The sequence below is a fragment of the Leopardus geoffroyi genome, chromosome B1, assembly GCF_018350155.1.
Source record: "Leopardus geoffroyi isolate Oge1 chromosome B1, O.geoffroyi_Oge1_pat1.0, whole genome shotgun sequence".
Lineage (NCBI taxonomy): Eukaryota > Metazoa > Chordata > Mammalia > Carnivora > Felidae > Leopardus > Leopardus geoffroyi.
The window spans coordinates 18860476-18881265 of NC_059327.1; the positions used below are offsets into that span (position 1 = coordinate 18860476).

Here is a 20790-nt window from a genome sequence, read left to right on the forward strand (position 1 = left end):
AGAAGACATGAATAGACATTTTTCCAAAGGAGACATCCGGATGACTAACAGACACATGAAAAGATGCTCGACATCACTCATCATCAGGGAACTATGAGTCAAAACTACAATGAGATATCACCTCACACCTGTCAGAATGGCTAAAATCCACAACACAAGAAACAAGTATTGGTGGGGATGTGGAGAAAGGGGAACACTCTCGCACTGTTGAGAGAAATGGAAACTGGCAGAGCCACTCTGGAAAACAGTACGGAGGTTCTTCACAAAGTTAAAAATATAGAACTACCTTATGATCTGGTAATTGCACCATTAGGTATTCACCCAAAGACGACCAAAATACTAATTCAAAGGGATACGTGCACCCTGATGTTTATAGCAGCTTAATCTACAGTAGCCACAGTATGGAAACAACCCACAAAAGATGTGGTATACATATATACAATGGAATATTACTCAGCCATAAAAAAGAATAAAAATTTTGCCTTTTGCAAAGACATGGATGGAGCTAGAGACTATTATGCTAAGCAAAATCAGTCAGTCAGAGAAAGGCAAATACCATGTGATTTCACTCATATGTAGAATTTAACAAACAAAACAAATTAGCAAAGGGGGTAAATAGAGAGAGAGGCAAACCAAGAAACAGATTCTCAACTATAGAGAACAAACTGATGGTTTGGGGTGGGGGAGATGGGCAGGGGGATGGGTTAAATAGGTAGTGAGGATTAAGGAGGCACTTGTGATGAGCATACAGTGATGGATAAAAGTGTTGAATCACTATATTGTACACCTCAAACTAATATTACACTGTATGTTAACTAATTGGAATTTGAATAAAAACTTTAACCCTCAAAATTTCAGAAGTCCCTGCCTTCATGGAACTTGAGATTATTTGGGGAATAGAAGAAACAGAATTTAAAAATATTGATGTTAGTGATATGATGAGAACAGTACAGGATTCTATTGAAATAAATATTAGAAGAGTAATTCAAATAGTGGCACCAGGGAAATGTTCTTTTTTTCAGTACATTGTATTACGGAGAGACCTTAAACATTGGTAGGAACTAGCTAGATAAAGAAGAAAATGGAAAGAAATGTGTTTCTAACAGAAAGCCATAGGTGAGAGCAGGCTATGTTCAGCTGATGGAAATAAGTTTGGCCTGTCAAGACCAGGTGTTTAGGGTGTGAGCGACGGCAACTGTGAAGTAAAAGAGGACTAAGTCAGACAGAGTCTTGAAAAGCACGCTAGGGACAGTAAAGGTCAGAGCAGTGGGGAACCAATGAGGTTTGTAAGCTAACATGATCATATTTGCTTTTTAGAAATGTCAATCTAGCTACAGAACTGAGACTGGACTGTAGGGAGAGAAGACAGGAGGCAGGAACACCACTTAGCTTCTATGGAAGCCCGAACTGATCAATAAAATACATGAATTCAAGACAGTCATTGAGGAGGTAGTATTTCTAGGTATTTGTGAATCATTGGATGAGGTGAGTGAAGATGGAAAGATAGCCAATGGCAATTAGGTTTTCATATAACTCAATGGGTAGTGTTAGCCTTCCTTGAGATAGAAACCATAGAAGAAAGAATCTAATGGAAGTCAACATCCATTCAGTTTTGGATATGTTTATGTTTTCTATGGGATCTATACGTGAATCTGACACATGGGTCATAAAATATAAGATTTAAAGCTCAGGAATGATATAGACATGTAGAAAACAAATAGCAAAATGGCAGACATAAATAATGCTTTATTAGTAATTATATTAATGTAAAGGGATTAAAAACTGCAATCCAAAGGCAGACATTGGCAGATTTAAACAAAAAAATCCAACAGTATGCTGTCTACAAGAGACACACTTTAGATTCAAAGACACAAATAGATTGAAAGTAAAAGGCTAGAAAAATATGTACTATGCGAACAGTAACCAAAATAAAGCTGAAGTGGCTGTACTAATATCAGGTAATATAAACATTGAGACACAAAGTATAGCTAGAGATTAAAAAGGATATTTCATAATGATAAAATACCAATCCATTAGGAAGACATAAATGTATTTATGAATATATACATGAATTAAAAACTTACAGAACTGGAAAGCAAAATAGTTGGAGATGCTAAAATCAATTTCAGTAATGGGTAACACAGTTAGGAAAAAGATCAAAAGAAAATGCAAGACGTGAAAAAACTATAAACTCACTAGACCTGACGGACATCCGTAGAAAACTCTACCCAACAACAGAATATTACAGATTTTTCTCAAACTAGTGCAAGTGAAACATTCTCCCAGTAGAGCACATCTGTTAGACCATAAAGCAAGCTCCAATAATTCTAAAGATACTGAAGTCACATAAAGTATGGTTTTCACTAAGTGTAATGCAGTTTAATTAGAAATCAAGAAGAAATATATCTGAGAAATTCACAAATATGTGGAAATGAAACAATACCTTCCTAATAACCAATGAGTCAAAGAGGAGATGCCAGTGAAAACTTTAAAATGTTAGAATATATTTTGAGATGAATGGAAAATGAGTACACAATTTATCAACATTTGTGGGATATATAGCTAAAGCAGTGCTTATAGGGGAATGTAGCTATAAATGACTATATTAAAGCTCAGAAAAGAGATATGAACCTAGCTATAAACATATATTTTTTATCATCAATGTATAGATCAAAGGGTTTTGTTTATTTATTACTTTTCCTTTGAGTTGTTTTGTAAGTCTTAAAGCAGCTTATAAAAAAGTTGAAGAATACACCATTGATGACTGATTGAATGATTCATTCATTTCTACTTATTTACTCATTTTTATTGAGGTACAATTGATATACACTATATTAGTTTCAGATGCACAAGATAGTGATTTGATAATGCTATACATTATGCAATGTTCACCTTAGGTGTAGTTACCCTAAGTCACCATACAACATTATTATGATATTATTGACTATATTCCCTAAGCTGTACTTTTCATCCTCGTGACTTCTTTATTTTATTACTAGAGCTTTTTCTTAATCCCCTTCACCTATTTTGCACCCCCTCCCCACCCTTAACAACCACCAGTTGGTTCTCGGTATTTATAATTTGGTTTCAGTTTTTTGTTCATTTATTTTTGTTCATTTGTTTTTCAGGTTCCACATATAAGTGAAATCATATGGTATTTTTTTTCTCTGCCTGACTTGTTTCACTTAGCATAATACCCTTATGTTTATTTACAACAACCAAGTTATGGAAGCGACTTAAGTGTCCACTGATAGAGGAATGGATATAGATCAAGAGCTTTTATTTTTATGGTTTTGGATTTCAAAAACTCTCTGAGCCTTCTGATTTTGAGTTCAAAATTGAGTGTCAATGTGCTTTTTTGTTGGAGGAAAAGCTAACTTTCATCAGATTTTTAAAGGGATCCATAAACCTCAAATCAATTGAAAACTGATATTAGTAGTAATTAAAACCTTAGGAACAAATAAAAAGTATTCCATACCTCCACATATGATCAAGAAAAGTGAGGAGAAAATTATGCTAAGGCAGATTTATGGGACATACTAAGTGTCAGGACAGGACAGGGGGCTTTAAAAATAGACATGAAGGGGTGCCTGAGTGGCGCAGTCAGTTAAGCGTCCGACTTCAGCTCAGGTCACGATCTTGAGGTCCGTGAGTTCGAGCCCCGCGTCAGGCTCTGGGCTGATGGCTCAGAGCTCAGAGCCTGGAGCCTGCTTCCGATTCTGTGCCTCCTTCTCTCTCTGCCCCTCCCCCCTTCATGCTCTGTCTCTCTCTGTCTCAAAAATAAATAAACGTTAAAAAAAATTTTTTTAAAATAGACATGAAAATGATGGTTGTCAAACCTCCGTAAGAGCCATATTGGAAGACGCCTCAGAGAAAGCATCAGCACCAAATGCTGTCAAAGTATGTAGGTTAAATCCTAAGTGGGATTTAACTATGGCAATTTAAGGTTAGAAAACGTGCACAGCTTTGCCAACAAAAGGGTCCTGGTGGCAGCTGGGCACAGCATGTGTGAAAGCCACACTACACGGAGGGTATACTGAGCACAGTAGAAAGTGACAAAGTTAAGCTATGAGGGTTAATAGTTTATTCAAGAACACATGCTAAGTGTCCTTATCAAAACAAAAACAAAAATAAAAGAAGACAAGGAAACTTTGAGAGTGTTGGGAGGTTTGCCCCCTGATTGCGGTGATGGTAGCATCGGTATTTACAGAAGTTCAAACTGTACACATGAAACGTGTACAGTTCATTGTATATCAATTATACCTCAATAAAGCTGTTAAAAACTTTTAAAATAAAATAATAGGACCTGAGGAAAAAAAGACATTTGGCTGGGGGAAAAAAATAAGAAGACGCTAAAACAAAAATAAAGTTCATGATGGTTCATAGCTTAGCCTTTAAAATCATCATCAGAGTGGGGTATGGTGTCTTTAATCACATATCCTCTGTACCTATCTCAGTGATAGAAGTAATCCCAGAAATGCTACGACTCTAACCCATAACATAAGTTGTCAGGCTTCTGGTCTTCATAAAAAGGATCATAGCCTTCAAAACTGTCAAGGTTTCAGAGAAGGAAGTGTTTCCTACTACTCGTGACTTGAGAAATTTGTATTATGGAGGAGAAAAACAACACGTCATTGAAAAAATTATATAGGTCTGTGCCTGTGTTTTACTTCATTTTCCATATAGGACCAAATTGTTTCTTCAGTTGAGAAAGTAAGTACAATGGCCTGAAGACCCAATGACCACACAGTTGATGAGATGGTCCACTCACATACCTTACCCAGCTATCTCGTGGCTCTCCTCTGCTGGATGGATGATTAGTTAAGACGCTTGTGTTTAGAAGCTCTTCATTTCCTCCCAAAGAATTCAAGGGGACATTGAAATTGCATTCATAATTATTTCCCTTAGGTCTACCATTTTCCTATTCCTCTGTCATCTTAAAATGTAAATTTTCCTAAAAGTGGTCTCATTTAGCAATTTAATGGGAAGTAGTTGATGAAATTCCTTTCTTGCATGACTCTTTATACCAGGGCCGCAGAGAAACTCCTTAGATAGAAAGTTGAGTGAGTGAGAATTGAGCTGCATTCAGCACAGCGGGAACCACAGTGACCCTCCATCAATTCTCCAAGGTCCCAGCACTAATTATGGCAACAAACATAAGCATTCTGGAGTAAGACAAGAAAGAAAACAAGCATTTCATGTTGATTTTGGTGCAGGTGCATTTATGTACATTTTTGAGAGGCAACCTTAGCCACGGCTAGGAGTGAGACGCTGATAGACTGCCTAAGTTTTTGGTTTTGTTTTTCAATGTTCACATATATCTTTACTGCTTACAATGATCTCATATAGTTTTGATCCTCACAAGCACCCTGTGAGGTAGGCAGGTTTTAGTTATTCGTTCTCTGTAAACACTGAAAGGTGCCAAGGGAAGTTTGCTCTTAGATCAAGTTTCCATGTGTTGAAAGAATAAAGAGAAGTTTTTTAAAAAACTGTTTTTCTTTTTTTTTTTAATGTTTATTTTTCAGAGACAGAGAGAGACAGAGCATGTGGGGGCAGGGCAGGGAAAGAGGGAGACACAGAATCTGAAGCAGGCTCCAGGCTTTGAGCTGTCAGCACAGAGCCTGATGTGGGGCTCGAACTCATGAGTTGTGAGATCATGACCTGAGCCGAAGTCGGACACTCAGCCGACTGAGCCACCCAGGCGCCCCTAAAAACTGTTTCCCTAGCTTTAGTTTTAGAAATTACATTACACGTTTCTTATTTTCATAGCCTATCCTTTACAGAGAAGATGAAATGTGTCTGAAACATACCTTTGGATTCTTTTGAAATTCACTCTGACTAAGCTACATTTTTAGTTGAGAGAAGCATTTGTTTGTTTTTCTCACATTCTTTGAAGTGGGTGTTGTATCCAGTTATAGGAATTCTGAACGTTAGTGCTGAGTTCTTACCTTTGGAACCAGGCATATCATGATTTAAGTTTGAAGAACTTGCAGTCTCTTCTCTGATGCGTTCAGGCTGAGCTTCCTTGCAGGACCGGCAGTGTTGACCTTCAATGCTGACAGAAAGCTTCTACATTTACGATGATGTTTAACTATTGTACTGCATCTTTCACATGCAAGAAACAATGCATTTTTGGAATTTTTGTACCTTTTCACCACGTTTACTCCTTTCAACAATACATTTTTGTAGTTTTTGTGCTTTTTCACAATTTTTGCTTCTTTAAAACCATGTATAATTTCTTTGAAGAAGTTTCTGTGTTTCAGGTGTCACTTTGGGCTTGGGTTTGAGGCACAGTCCAAAATTACTCGGAACCAGAAACTGGAAACAGTATGGACACTTTTATTCAAAAGTGTTCTTATCATCACGTGATGAACCGTGGTGGAGGCAGTGGGCCTGGCCTGGGCTTCTATCTTATCATTTCTGGTTTTCTGGGTGAAACCTGGTGAGATAAGGAAACTCCTCCAGAAGTGGAGTTTCCAGTATGTTCCTTATTTGTGGAGTGGCACTGGTGTGATGTCTTAAGGTCTGTGTGCCTCAAATGCCCTATCTATAGATTGAGGGTAATAATAGTACCCACCTCACATGGATGTTGTGAAATTTAATTGATGTAAAGGTTTAAAACAGTTCCAGGGCGCCCGGTGGCTCAGTCAGTTAAGCATCTGACTCATGATCTCAGGGTTTGTGAGTTCTAGCCCCTGCATTGGGCTCTGGGCTGACAGCACAGAGCATGCTTCAGATTCTGTGTCTCTGACTCTCTCTGCTCTGGCTCTCGGTTCACAACTCTGTCCCTCTCTTTCAAAAATAAAGAAACATTAAAAAAAAAAGATTTAAAACAATGCCTAGTCAAACAATAACATCTTAATACTTCACAGCTAACGTTGTTATCATCACCTTTAATCTCAGGGAGTTTGGTATTCTTATCCACAGGTTGGCAGAAGAGAACAGAGAAGCATTCAAGTCTCTGGCCTACAGCCTTGGGCTGATACACAACAGAGCCAAGATGTAATCAATCCTCAAGCACTTTTTGCTAGATCACAGTGCCCCACAAGTGATTAATGTACTCCTGGCCTCTCCTGCCTCATTTTGTACTCATGATTTATGTCTTTGCACTTTATTGTGAGTAATATGTTTACACAAAGTCAGAAAATTGTATCATTGAAAAAAAAAAAAGAAACCAGAAGTGAGGTGGTCAGGTGTGTAACAGTTACAGCAAGATATTTTTGTCAGTTTTAGCTCAACACTTCCAGTATATTCTGCCATCCAGCCAGACCTCAGATCTGTCTTAAAGGCAAAAATCCAGAGGAATTTCAATTAGTTCCAATTTCAAAATAGAGGATTTTTACTGGACTCATGCAAACACAGACTATGGTGTCAAATAGATAGATAGATAGATAGATAGATAGATAGATAGATGATAGATAGATAGGGAAATCAGAAGACCCAGCTCAGATTTTTAAAACAAACATACTTCTTAGGGAAAATGAAGTTAAATAAAATTGTCATCAAAAGCTCTTACACCCTTTGAAAGTTAAACTACATGGTGAACTTGGATTACCAGCATTTTTCAGGCTGTTGCTTTGCAAAGTGAAAGCACCTTCCATTCAATAGAGACAGAAAGTGACTATGAACCTTCAGAAAGTTAAGTGCAGGTGCCATGTTGTTAATCCCAGCCTAGAAGATAAACTTTATATTTCTGAGAAGACTGTCCATAAACCCCGACTGTATTGTTAGCATAGTTTAAGAAGTTTTGAGTCAAGGGCAGGGGATTTACTTTTTGTGCTGCCAAAGCTTACTGGGTTTCTAGTCGAACACAGCGAAGAGGATAAACTGCGAAATAATTAAGAGAAGGTCTAAACTCAGATTTGTTCAGCTTGCTTCTTAGAATAGTTAATATTAACTGACTTTTACATTTAGATTCACTTAATTTGGCAAATGCCATGAAAACTAAATCACATAAGCTTTTCTACACTAACACTCTTTCTAGGACTGAGAAAAACATGAAATACTTTAATTTTGAGGTGTTCTACAAAGAGTCAGACTACAATAAAAAATGACTTTATGAATAACAGCCAAACATTTTGATTGTCTTGAAAAATAATTTCAAGAAATAATTGATTATTTTAATAAATAAATGAGTAGCATCTTTATACTTTATACTCCTTCACACATTTGCCCTGAAATGAGTGAGTATGACTATCTTTAAAGATATTTTCAATGACTTTGTTATACTGTTGGACAGTTTAGGAAAATCAGAAGGTACTGTTTCTAGCATTCAAAAGCAACTCAGCATGATATATCTACTTCAGAAGCCCCAAATCCCTGAGACTCCATTCAATGGCAAACAGATGATAACCTATTGGAACCCCAGAAAGAGGTAGAGACTATTTCATGCTTCTACTACAGACCCAATTAAATGGTTTCAAGTGTTTTTTAATTGCATGGATTGAAATGTACAAAGAAATGGTGGATTAGACAGTGGAGTTTTCCTCCTACTTCCCTGCTTCATTTTGACAAGATTTCCCCTGCAAAATCAGAAGTAGAAAAGAACTTCCTTTTATTCATGGTGATGATGTACCGGAGCGCATTTTTAACATCTGGTTGTGTTATCCTGGAAAAGCATGGCCTATGTGGTGTAGGCTCAGAGAGGCTCAGAGTTCAGGGAAAAGAGATGAACGGCTAAAAAGTCATTTTAAACAAGCTCCATCCTTTGTTTTCATACTTGGGAATACATGCTATTCAACAGATAGTCCATAGCAACCTTTGTAAAAATCTAGTTTCCTTTCCTAAATATTTCTTTCACATCCTCCTTTATATGCCCAAACTTTGAGGTCTGAAGGCATTCAAGCCAAATTAGTTATCATTTACAGGTGCCGATGAACTAGGTGTTTTACATTACCAGAAATCTTCACCCAGTTACTAAAATATATCCATTTTTTATAGATGGGTTAACTGGGAAATGTAACTTACCCAGATTTATAAGAGCTGAGATGCTCAAAATGTTTGATTTCAAAATTCACACTTTAATTTTTGTGTTTATTTATTTTTGAGAGAGAGACAGAGACAGAGAGACAGAGAGAGAGAGAGACAGAGTACGAGTGGGGGTGAGGCAGAGAGACAGGGAAGCCGAGAATCTGAAGCAGGCTCCAGGCTCTGAGCTGTCCACACAGAGCCTGATGTAGGGCTTGAACCCACGAACCATGAGATCATGACCTGAGCTGAAGTCTGATGCTTAACCAACTGAGCCACACAGGCGCCCCTCAAAATTCACACTTCAAAACTACAGTGTGTGTTGCCTCTCATTATTTCAAAAAAAAAGTCTGTAATTTGGAAAAAAGACTATTTCAAAATATTTCTAATCATTAGCTCAAATTCATTGACAAATGTTTTCATTTACTCCTCTCTCTCATACACACACACTTGCACTCTGGCATACAAATATATACATATATGTATATGTTTTTTCTTCATTATCTTAAGTTTTTATGTGTGCTTAATTTTGAAAATGGGCTGTTTTCTTGCTTTTTAAAAATACCTAGCTGATAATCATTTCATTTGAAATGGTTATTGTTAATTTTGCCTTCTCATTCCCAGAGTCAAAACCTATCTTTTTAAACCTCTGACTCTGCCTTATTTTTCCATCTATGTCAAACTTCTGTGCAGGAACCAGGGTAAAAAGAATATTTAGGAGGAAGATAATAAATAGAAGAATGAAGGCTCATCCTCAATGTATTCAATTCTTCAAATTTTCCATTATTTTATATATTTTATATTAAAGAACAGTACAGAGGGGTGCCTGGGTGGCTCAGTCGGTTAAGCATCCAACTTTGGCTCAGGTCATGATCTCACAGTTTGCAGGTTCGAGCCCTGCGTTGGGCTCTGTGGTGACAGCTCAGAGCCTAGAGCCTGCTTCTGATTTTGTGTTTCCCTTTCTCTCTGTCCCTCCCCTGTTCATGCTCTGTTTGTCTCTCAGAAATGAATAAATATTAAAAAAATTTTTTTAAAAAGAACAGTACAGAATACCCTATTATAAAATGTTACACTAAAACTTGACAATAAAAGTGAAAAATCTGATTGCAAAATTCATTCTTTTTGACTAGGTAAAAGAGAAAACATAAAAACTTCAAAACATTTAAAACAAATAGTGTTTCAATGGTCTCAAGTGTTAGAAAAGATAAATAATTCATAAAAATTCAAAGAATTTAGTTCTGCTATTTCCTTAAATTTAGGCAACAAATTAGTTTACTCTTGAATCGAGAAAGAATAAACAAATGAATTAAACTCTATTTCAAGACACCCATTCAGTATAAAAAATTGGTGTCAGAAACTAACATTCCAATAGAAAATTTGCCTGTAAATACAAGTATTTGCACAAACATTTAGTCTTCCATTCATGGCCAAGAACTTTAGATTCAATCACTATTACATTCAAATACGGTCTTTATTGGGGCACCTGGGTGGCGCAGTCGGTTAAGCGGCTGACTTCAGCCAGGTCACGATCTCGCGGTCTGGGAGTTCGAGCCCCGCGTCAGGCTCTGGGCTGATGGCTCAGAGCCTGGAGCCTGTTTCCGATTCTGTGTCTCCCTCTCTCTCTGCCCCTCCCCCGTTCATGCTCTGTCTCTCTCTGTCCCAAAAATAAATAAACGTTGAAAAAAAAACTTAAAAAAAAAAGAAAAAACAAACAAACAAATACGGTCTTTATTTTTGGAAAGGAATATTTTAATACTTTATAATGGTGATGCTGGGACCACTGCCCCAGTTCACTGATATGTCCACAAACCAGGAAGCTCATCTGAAGCTTCCTCTAAAGTTTGTATTGGGATTTCACTACCTAGACATAATTATTAAACTATTGGTCAGGGGCTTGAACTCCATCTCCAGCTATCCCCTTCCTTCCCTAGAGGTCATGCTGACCTAAAGTTCCAACTCTCTAATCACATGGCTGATCCTTCTAATGATCAGCCTCACTCCTGAAGACAGATAGGCACCCTCACACGTAAACCATAAATCACCTCATTAACCTAACAAAGAAACTCCTATTATTAGAAAATTCCAAGAGTTTTTGAAGCGTTGTGCCAGGACCTAAGGGGATTAAGATTAGATGTATTTCTATTATACCACAAATCCCCATTATGTGTTCATTTTATCTGGTATGATGATTGATATAGAGCTTCTAATACTTTATTCTGCCATATACACTTTAATATTCTTCCTTTTTTGTTGTTGCTTTTGAGATTACTTTCCAAGGCAATATATTCCTTACATAAAATTCACAAAAAGGGTTTTATATACATAGAGAGTAAAGGAGAGAGAGAGAGAGAGAGAGAGCATGTACAGGAGCAAGAGGGAACACAGCTGCTACTATAGTTAAATGAGATTTAAAATAAAACGAGCAAAAAAAGTTCATAGATTTGAAATGCATGATGGTTTTCTACTGGTAGCTTAAAATTAATTCATTACAGTCAAGACAGTTTAGGGTTGAGATTAGAACAGACCCAGATTCCAGGAACTTGAGTCTGAATCCCTCTTGTACCCCAACTGTAGAGATGGAGGAACCTAAAGTACAAGCAGGGATACAAGATGAAGCACCCCTGGGGGTGTCTATAGGGTTCCTGAAGTCATGAACATTTTGGGAAACTCCATGTCAAAAGCCACAGAAAGCCTTTCAAAGCAGGAGGAGGATGCCAACATCTTCACAGAAACTAAGGTGGTAATGACGTATGGGACATTTTAGCAATCAGAGATGCAAAGTAAGTGTGTTTAGGGCTTGAAGCTTAGAAGCCCACAGTCAGCCCTGTGCCAGTTTGTCAGAGTCTTAGACTATTATGACTCCAAGTGTTCTATGATGGACTATTGCGCCAGTATGGTCCACGTAGACAACTATTTGATTGCCTTATCTTTCCTGAAACCTTCGTCTCTTCATTTCAACTTGTCTTCTGAGTTGTAGTCTGTCCTGACCCATATCTTCCCCAATTTCACTTGCTTATACATAGTCCTAACATTTCCCTAAACTAGACCACTGGTCCACAACATTGGCTACCCTTTAGAATCAACAGATGGAGCTTTAAAAGGTCCACACTTAAGTCTACCTGCACACTAATTAAAATCCCTGGAATTAAAGCTTGTGTATTTGTGTGTGTGTGTGTGTGTGTGTGTGTGTGTGTGTGTGTGTGTGTTTTCAAGCTCTCTGGTGTTTTAATGTCAATCACCACACTTACCTGACAGGGTCAACTTTTACATGTAGTAGTTATAAAACAATAGAAATCAATAGCAATGCTATGGTTAGTTTGAATTTTGTTGCAAGGTACCAGACTAAATTTAACTCAACTGCTCAGTGCATGAATTTGAAATACGTGACCAGAAATCATTTTTTTTAATTTTTAATTTTTTTAAGGCTTATGTATTTCTGAGGGAGAGAGAGAGAGAGAGGGAGTGGGGGAGGGTCAGAGAAAGACACACAGAATCTGAAGCAGGCTCTGGGCCTCTGAGCTGTCAGCACAGAGCCCAACATGGAGCTCAAAGGCATGAACCACGAAATCATGACCTGAGCTGAAGTCAGACACTAAACCGACTGAGCCACCCAGGCACCCTCAGAAATCATTTTTTTTTAAATAGTAGATAATCTCCCAGAGCAAAATAATAACTTTTTTGTCCCTTTAAGTTAGGGGAAGCTACACAGTATTATTCAGATCAGGTCCATAATATCTCTTGTGTGAGATGCTAGCACAGTACATTATCAGATGCCCCCACATTGCATAAATTAGCACAAGATCAATTAAGAAGAAGAAAACTAGAGCAATAGAATTATAGTTGTCGACGTCAGAAAGCCTTTATACTATAATGACTGATTTTTTAAATAAGTAAGATCAAGAGAGAGAATATTTTCCAATTAGTGTATCACTTCTGTTATGGATAGGTTGGCTAAGCCAATTAAGTATGGATCAAAGAAGAATGCAACCTGATAGAGACCAATCCATTACTCTCTCACTCTTTGAAAGATTTTTATTAGTCCCTGTCATTCTAGAATGATATCAGTTATTATTCTAGGCACTGAGGATATTGATTAAGATAGATGACAAGGTCCTTGGTCTTAAGGAGTCTACATTTGTCAACAGGAGTCAGATGAGAAACAAAGAATGCAAAGTGTAATGTTAGGTAGTAATCAATACAATGATGCAATAATGCAGAATAAAGGGATAAAGGATGATGGAGGGAGATGGTAATTTAGAACAGGTTGCTAATAAGGATTTGTCAAAATGGGTGAAGTTTGCCAGAGATCTGAATGAGAGAGAAAGGCGTACAAATACCTAACAGAAAAGCATTTGGGGCAGAAAGAACAGAAAATGCAAAGGCTTTAAGGAAGAAATGAATCTAGAATGAATGATTAAGGGCAACAGAATTAAAATATAGTGAGTTAATGGAGAACAGAAGATTCAGTTTGAGAAACAGTGAAGGCCCAGTTCATACAAGGCCTTAGAGACCTGAAAAAAAAAATCCGAAAAAAATAAAGAAAAAAGAAGGGAAAATAGCATTAAACTCTTCTTTATAATTACCACAAACTGACTAATTATAATATTAGTTTTTCACAATTTTAATAAATATTATGTGGAAAGAAGCAGTATATGGTCAAACAGATTTAGAAAATAAACAGATTTAGAAAATACTCGATCAAAATGGATTAGGTACATTTCTTTGCTGTAAAGCCTCTGATGGCATTTCATAATCTGATTTGTGATCAATCAAAGACAGAGACTGTAATCTGAATTTTTAAAATTTACTGTCCTTGATAATTTTCTCATTCATAGACTATCTTTCAGGACTAGAGTTCTTGGCCAAACACCATCAAAAGTTCTGTATGGAGAGAGATGAGTAGCTCACACAAAACTGTATCTGTGCTTTAGTCTGAAAGTGATTTCTCACTTGTCAAAGGAATATGCTGAGACAGGAGCATTTAAGAAATAAATTAGACTTTGTGGAGAGAAGTTTTTAAGGAGATTCACCCTTTAGAAGGACTGACTCGCCAAGTAAAAAAATTCAGCAGATACTCAGTTCTTCCAATATTTCTTCTTGCCCTGTTCTCCCTTCTCCTGTGTGTTCAGTTGCATATACATTAGGCTGTTTGGTATGTCCCCACCGCTCTCGCATGCTCTTGAAGTTTGGATAATTTCCATAGACTTGTCAAGCTCACTAATATTTGCTTCAGTCATATAGAGTCTACTAACAATATTCTCGCAGGAAATCTTCATTTTCTGTTACATGGTTTTATTTCTAGTATTTCCATTTGTTTTTTTTTTCTTAAATTTTTTTCTCCACTAAAATTACCATCTGATTTTGCATACTGCCTACTTTTCCCATGAGAGCCTCTCACATATTAATCATGGTTAGTAACTTCCCTGTGAGATGTTCCAAGACTTGGGGCATATCTGACTCTGCTTTGGATTGTCTCCCCTTTTGGTGTGCTTCCTAATTTTTGCTGTTGAAAGCCAGACAACTCTTTTTTAAAAAAATTTTTTTTCAATATTTATTTATTTTTGAGAGAGAGAGAGAGAGAGAGACAGGATGTCAGTCGGGGAGGGGCAGAGAGAGAGGGAGACACAGAATCTGAAGCATGCTCCAGGCTCTGAGCTGTCAGCACAGAGCCCGACGCAGGACTTGAACTCACGAACTGTGAGATCATGACCTGAGCCGAAGTTGGATGCTTAACCCACTGCGTCACCCAGGAGCCCGGCCAGACAACTCTTTTCAGACTATAGACACTGAGGTAAATATTTTTTGTAACTCTTGGAAATGGGCATGACTTTTCTTCTGGTAACCTGCTGTGTGGAGAGTTGAGTTAATCTAATTAGGAGGTGAGCTGGGTTTGCAGCTTGTTAGGCTAATGTTACTCTCAGGACACCACAGGCTTAATCCTCTAGAAATATATTTAGGATGGGAGTTTGCCAGAGGCCTTTTTTCAAATGTCTTCTCTTTTTTTGCTTCTGGTCTTCCCTGGGAGCTATGTCCCAGAGAGAGTCTGTCTCTTACCTATTGCAAGTAAATTACATGTTACTAGAAACTTGCTAACCTGGCAACGTGTGTGTGTGTGTGTGTGTGTGTGAGAGAGAGAGAGAGAGAGAGAGAGAGAGAGAGAGAGTTGTAGGGGTGTTTTCTCTGTTGTTCTCAATAAGCCTCAGTCTTAGGCAGGCACCATACTCTTGGTCCCAGGGATGTGGCATCCTCAGTTCACCGTTCCTTCCATAGCTGTAGGCCCAGGTCCTCACGTATCCTGTCCTTCCCCCACTCCCATCCTCCACCCCACACACAGATTAAGGCTTTGTTCTTGATATTTTATTTTTTTTCAAAGATCATCTCCCATAAGGGAGATAAGGAAGAAGGATCTTGGTGAAATTCCTCACTTCTCCTGCCGTGGCTACCATTTCCCTCCCCCAGTTCCATACAAGGGAGACTTTCTTGGGATTTCCCCTATATTTCTATGAGTGCCCAGTAAAATTGACATAGAAAAATTCTGCAAGAAGATGTGAACTTCCTCTCTACTTGGGCTCCCAGGGTCTTCACCCTAGATGGGCAGGGTATGCAGAGTTTCTATCTGTTTTCCATCACCTGGGCTGAGCTCTTCTCACTGGCCGCATCTTGCCCTGGTAAGGCAGGCAAGGCATTTCCTCTCTTCTTGAAAGTACCTTTCTCTTCTTAGATTTGGGACCAGTTGGTTGTCTTGCTCAGCTTCCTGGAGGTGGGCTCAGACAAGTTATGAATTTGCTGTTTATCATTTTTTGATTGTTGTAAGGTTGAAACTACACCCATTTCAGCTCTCTATGTGTGAATGGGAAACCAGTCAAAAGGTAAACAGACAAACAAACAAACAAACACCCTGCCAGGTCACTCAGGCAATACCTAGTTTATTCATGGTGCAAACAGTTCTCAAATGATTATCATACCTGCCAAGTGTCATAATATAACCACTGTTGCAAAAATCAAGGACACGGGCATTTTCTTTGTAGAGTCGAAAATTTACAGGAATGATAACTGAAGGCCTCACTGATTTTGTGAACTAGAGCTAGGTAAGGTGACTATTTTGCTCATCCTGGGGTGCAAAGGTTTCCCCTGTGCCAACCAGAGGACACAGTACATACAGTCACATGCAATTAAGTCAGGGGACATGTCATATTTGTTTTATACCCATCTTCCATCTACTTAAACAAGAGGTTATAATTAAAATGATTTTTGTCACGTTGCACTTATTTTATTGCAAGGTTTGGGCTAAGTTCTCCCTAACCGATCTTTTCCTTGGGTTTCCAGTATTCCAAGAAGCATTTAATTCAGGATTTCAGGGAGAATACCTGACTCCTCACTGATACTGGTTCCTAAAATTGGGAGGAAAGTAAACAGAATCCACTTCTTTACAAAATCTGCCTCTCAGCTTTTTCACCTAGAAGACAGATGATTCCATATTATGCAACAGTGATTTTTTTTGTCACCAGTGGACTCTTCAGTGGCCAGATCTATAAACAGCAAGTCTCATTCATATTGCATCACAACTCTCATTCACAGTGACCAGATTTGCAGGGGCAGAATCTGCTTTTCTGGGCCAGAGGAGCACACAGGGCATTCCAGTGTCCCATCTCCTCAATGAAAATGCACACCTACTCAAAGTATTGCTATTTCATTTCTGTCCCGACGCTCTTCCTCCTTCATGGTGCATTTCCTGTCCCACCACCTCTCTTGTACCTGGTCCCAGATTCGATCTTCACCTTTCCTGACCTGCCAGTGACATTCATTTCCTCTAATACATTCTGTGACACTTGATTATATCCTGTGTTATATCTTTCTCCAAACATTTCATGGATCATGTCATTCCAAAATTACTCAGGTCCCTAAGGGAGGAAGCATGTCACTCTTACTTTGCATTTGCATGCTCCCTTGCACGTTGTCAGACGGACAGCAATCATGGGACAAATACTGAGTTGAAACAAGTTTAAATTTCTTTATTGAAAAGGGAGAAAGAGTGGGAGAGAGACTTTGGTGATAGGTAGGAATGACATGAAGTTTAACGGGGGGAAAGACTCTGCTGACCATCAAACTCCAGAACTGAGGAAACAGGCTGAAATTGCCACAAAATCTTTCCTCTGATTCTGCCCTCCAGGCTTACCTGTCTGCCCTTCTGTGGCCCAGAAGCCCAGGCACATTCCTGAGGCTGTGTCTTGTGTCTCTCCCTCAGCGTCCTTTTCTGTCGTTGCGGACGCTTCCGCCTTCTCACACAAGCACTGCTGCAGATTCTCTTGGGTTTCAAACCTCCCATCAGCTGCCCACACTGCGGGGTCTTCCCTCACAGGGCACCCAGAGCCAAGCAGAATCGATTTCCCTAAGCTCATTCCACTGCCAGGGAATTAGCAGGCTTCCAGAACCATTTTGGGGGCGACTGTGTTCTACTGTTTGGTGGGAAGGGCAGCTCGGAAATGCCAGGATGGAACTGCTCAAAATGACCCGTGTGACATCTGTGGCGGAGCCCAACACGCAGCTGTCGGCGTCATCTCAGTCTGGGACACTGCCGTGGTCAGGCTGGCACCCTGCTATGCCCATCTCCTCAACAACCCACCGTCTTTATCTGGTTTATGGCTTCATGTTTCCATCAGTGAGTTAGTAGACAGCCGTGTCCCTGTGATAACAGAAGCTGACGACAGCTTTCGCCGCCCATCTGCCAGTGAACATATGCTGGTGTAATAGAGGATTTGCGTATTATAAATTGCCACATGACCTCCGGCTTCTCCAGGTTTATGGCTGTTCCTAGCATGGTATTCGCTGCAGAGTGGTTCAAAATTGCTTGCTGAGTACACGGAATACACTGTTCTTGTCCAAGATGCCCTCCCAGACCACTGCTGAAATACCAGTGTATTTCACAGTCTAAAACATTGAATCACTTGAGTAAAAAGTGCCGGAAGCCGAGCTATCCAACCAGCCTGATGGCAGGGCCTGGGCGGTGGACGGATCGGGACCGCAGGGCGGCACGACAGTGCAGCTTCTTGTACTCCCGCTTTTATGTAATTTGGCCTTAAAAATACCTGGGGAATTGCCTGTTGGGGAATTGCCCACGACAGGCCCCCTGGAAAAAGAACTATTGGGGAAAGAAATAAGGCTCCGCGAGGAAATTGTGCAGCCCTACATTTAGCCCTTGCCACCCCATGTAAAGACTCCTCTACCTAAAGGAAGGATAGCTTCATAGATTTCTCAGCCAAGGAAGGAACAAATGGATTTGAAAGCCCTACTCTGGCAACAAAGGAGTGTATCTATGGGCATAATTTACTCCAATCCCTAGGCCCACTTGGCTCCCAGGAGGCATTCTAGATGATGACTGAACCTAGTCAGTTAAAGTACAGAATGGTTCATTAGTTGCTAGGTGCATTGTCTCTCTGAGAAGGTATAAGGCGTGGTTCCTAAGGCCCTCTTGGCCCCCTCCTGGCACCTCAGGCCGAGGCTAACACTTTTGTTCCTCAAGCCACAAATGGTGCAGGGAAACAACTAAGAGGTCATGTCCCTGTAACTGTTCCACTTGAGGTGTTGAGAGATAGATGACCTTTCATGAAAACAGCAAAGCAAATGCTCTATAGATTATAGATAAACGTAGATACATAATGAAAATAATGTAAGAAATTAATCAATAAGCAAAGAGCAGGAGGAAACGTTATGAGAAAACAACCATGTTATTCCTTAAAGGGTGATTACACATAGGGACATTTTTAGAATTAGGAAATGCCAGAAAACATAGATGACGTATGCTACAAGGAAACTGCTCACAAATATAATGCCACGTTTGCCACAATAAAGCGGCCAGTTCAACACACTGCTGTTGTCTGTGCCCATTTTTATTTTTGTTTTATTTTTATTTTTTTTCACTTTTTCACTGATGCCGTTCATCCTTCAGGAACCCTTGGAACTGCTGGAGCTGGACTCCGGCAAAAAAAGCATTATTCAGTGCTCTCTCTCTCTTTTTTCTTTGTCAGTGACCTTTAGTTGCTTGTGAGAAGAAAGGAAAGCTAGAAAATAAAGCTACTGTGTATCTGGCTTCAATTTACTGGCCACAACATTCGCAATTATTTTTGGACCAATAATGTCATCAAGTCTTTTCAGAATTTCACAGGGGGAATTAAAAAAAAAACAAAAAACAAAACAACAACAAAACAACCTCTTGGATGCTGCCAGACTCTAGATCCGCTGCTTTTTCACTGAAAGATGAGAAATTTGGCAAGCTGGAACTCGATCGCATTCATACGTATTAAAAAGAGTAAAATGAGTATCTCTGGCAAGGAATTTGGGTATGGTTAATTTGAAATTGAATCACAACTTCAATACGGCCTCCTAAAATGAATTTTCAAAATATTCTTTAGGTATGCAATTTTAAATAAAACTCCAAGCAAACATCACATTTAAAAATAAGGTATGCATTTAAATATAGATGTCCCCTGCAGAAAGTGTCAGCCAGCCAATTCCTTGAAATCCGTATCGTATGGTATTTTTGAGTCACTATATTAGTGTGTAAAAGTAATTTATGATTTTCAGTAAAGAATCTTGAAATTTACTTATTTGACACTAATACCCACAGCCAGGAAATTTCAAATGCGGGGAATAAATGATCGTTATTCTAGAAATCTGAGGCTACTGACAACGCTGCTCCACTGTTGTGATTCCCATTGTTTCCACATTTCGTGGCCATTTCTTCCAGTTACATTCACTCCTGGGGAGGCTTGCACCTTGGATGGTTACCTCCTCATGAAGAATTCTCTCTCTGTCTCTGTCTCTCTTTCTCTTTTTCTTTCCTCTCTCCCTTTCTACTCCTTCTTTTGGCACAAATTTACTTACTCAGTTGGGTTCATGTTATATACAACATTGGGCAGCTTACTTCATTCACTCCTAACAATGTATTAAGGTTATCTTTCTACTTCCGTAAACACTGGGTTATTTCATTCAGTTTATCTGCAGGATGCAGGATAGAGCTTCATTGAATAATAATTTATTTTTTTTAAAAAGATAGAATAAATATGTTTACATTTTTTAAAATAATGCATGCACGTGGTAAAAGGATATCGGGCTAAACAAAAGAGAGCAAAATGGAAAGTAATAATCTGTTTCACTGCCAGCTGTACTTTCCAGAGACTACGGTGTTAACAGCTCCTAGATTTTATGGTTGTTTCAGCTATAAGGAAAACAATTGTGTCTTGTCATCTGATTCCTAATTTGTCAAACTTATATAATATCTCTTTATCTTCAAACCACTTCCACCCTGCCACCATGATGATGAGGAACAAATTTACACTACCCTCAGTCCTTCTTTTCCTTCTTTTCTACGTTTGGATTTGATGCCATAATAATAATAATAATAATAATTATTATTATTATTATTATTTTCATCATCATCATCACTGTTATTATTAGTGGTAATACTCACAAACTTGGTGCATGTTTTTATACTTTTAAATAAGACATTTAAATCTCTACTGCTTGATTTATCAAATTCATCCGATTTTTATATTAAGATAATACTAGATGATACTTGTCATTAGTGACGATTCCCAAATGTCAGTGGCTTAAAACAATAAGTGTGGTTCATTTCTCACCCACACCACTGTTCAGTTTTTGTACTAGTCAGCTCTCCTGGAGAGCTTTATTTCTCCTCAAAGTATTTATGTTATTTTATTTCATATCAGAGTATTAAAAGTTTACAATAATTTCTCCAGGAGTCATTTTTTGTCTCTCAAGAGGCCTTTTTAGTGAACACTTATGTCTTCAACTTGGGAAAATTGG

The 20790-nt window shown here is 38.6% G+C and overlaps 1 pseudogene; it reads right to left on the reverse strand.

Annotated features, from left to right (window-relative positions):
* Nucleotides 1–5777: 5777 nt before the first annotated feature.
* Nucleotides 5778–17366, reverse strand: LOC123596327 (annotated as a pseudogene).
* Nucleotides 17367–20790: the final 3424 nt, after the last annotated feature.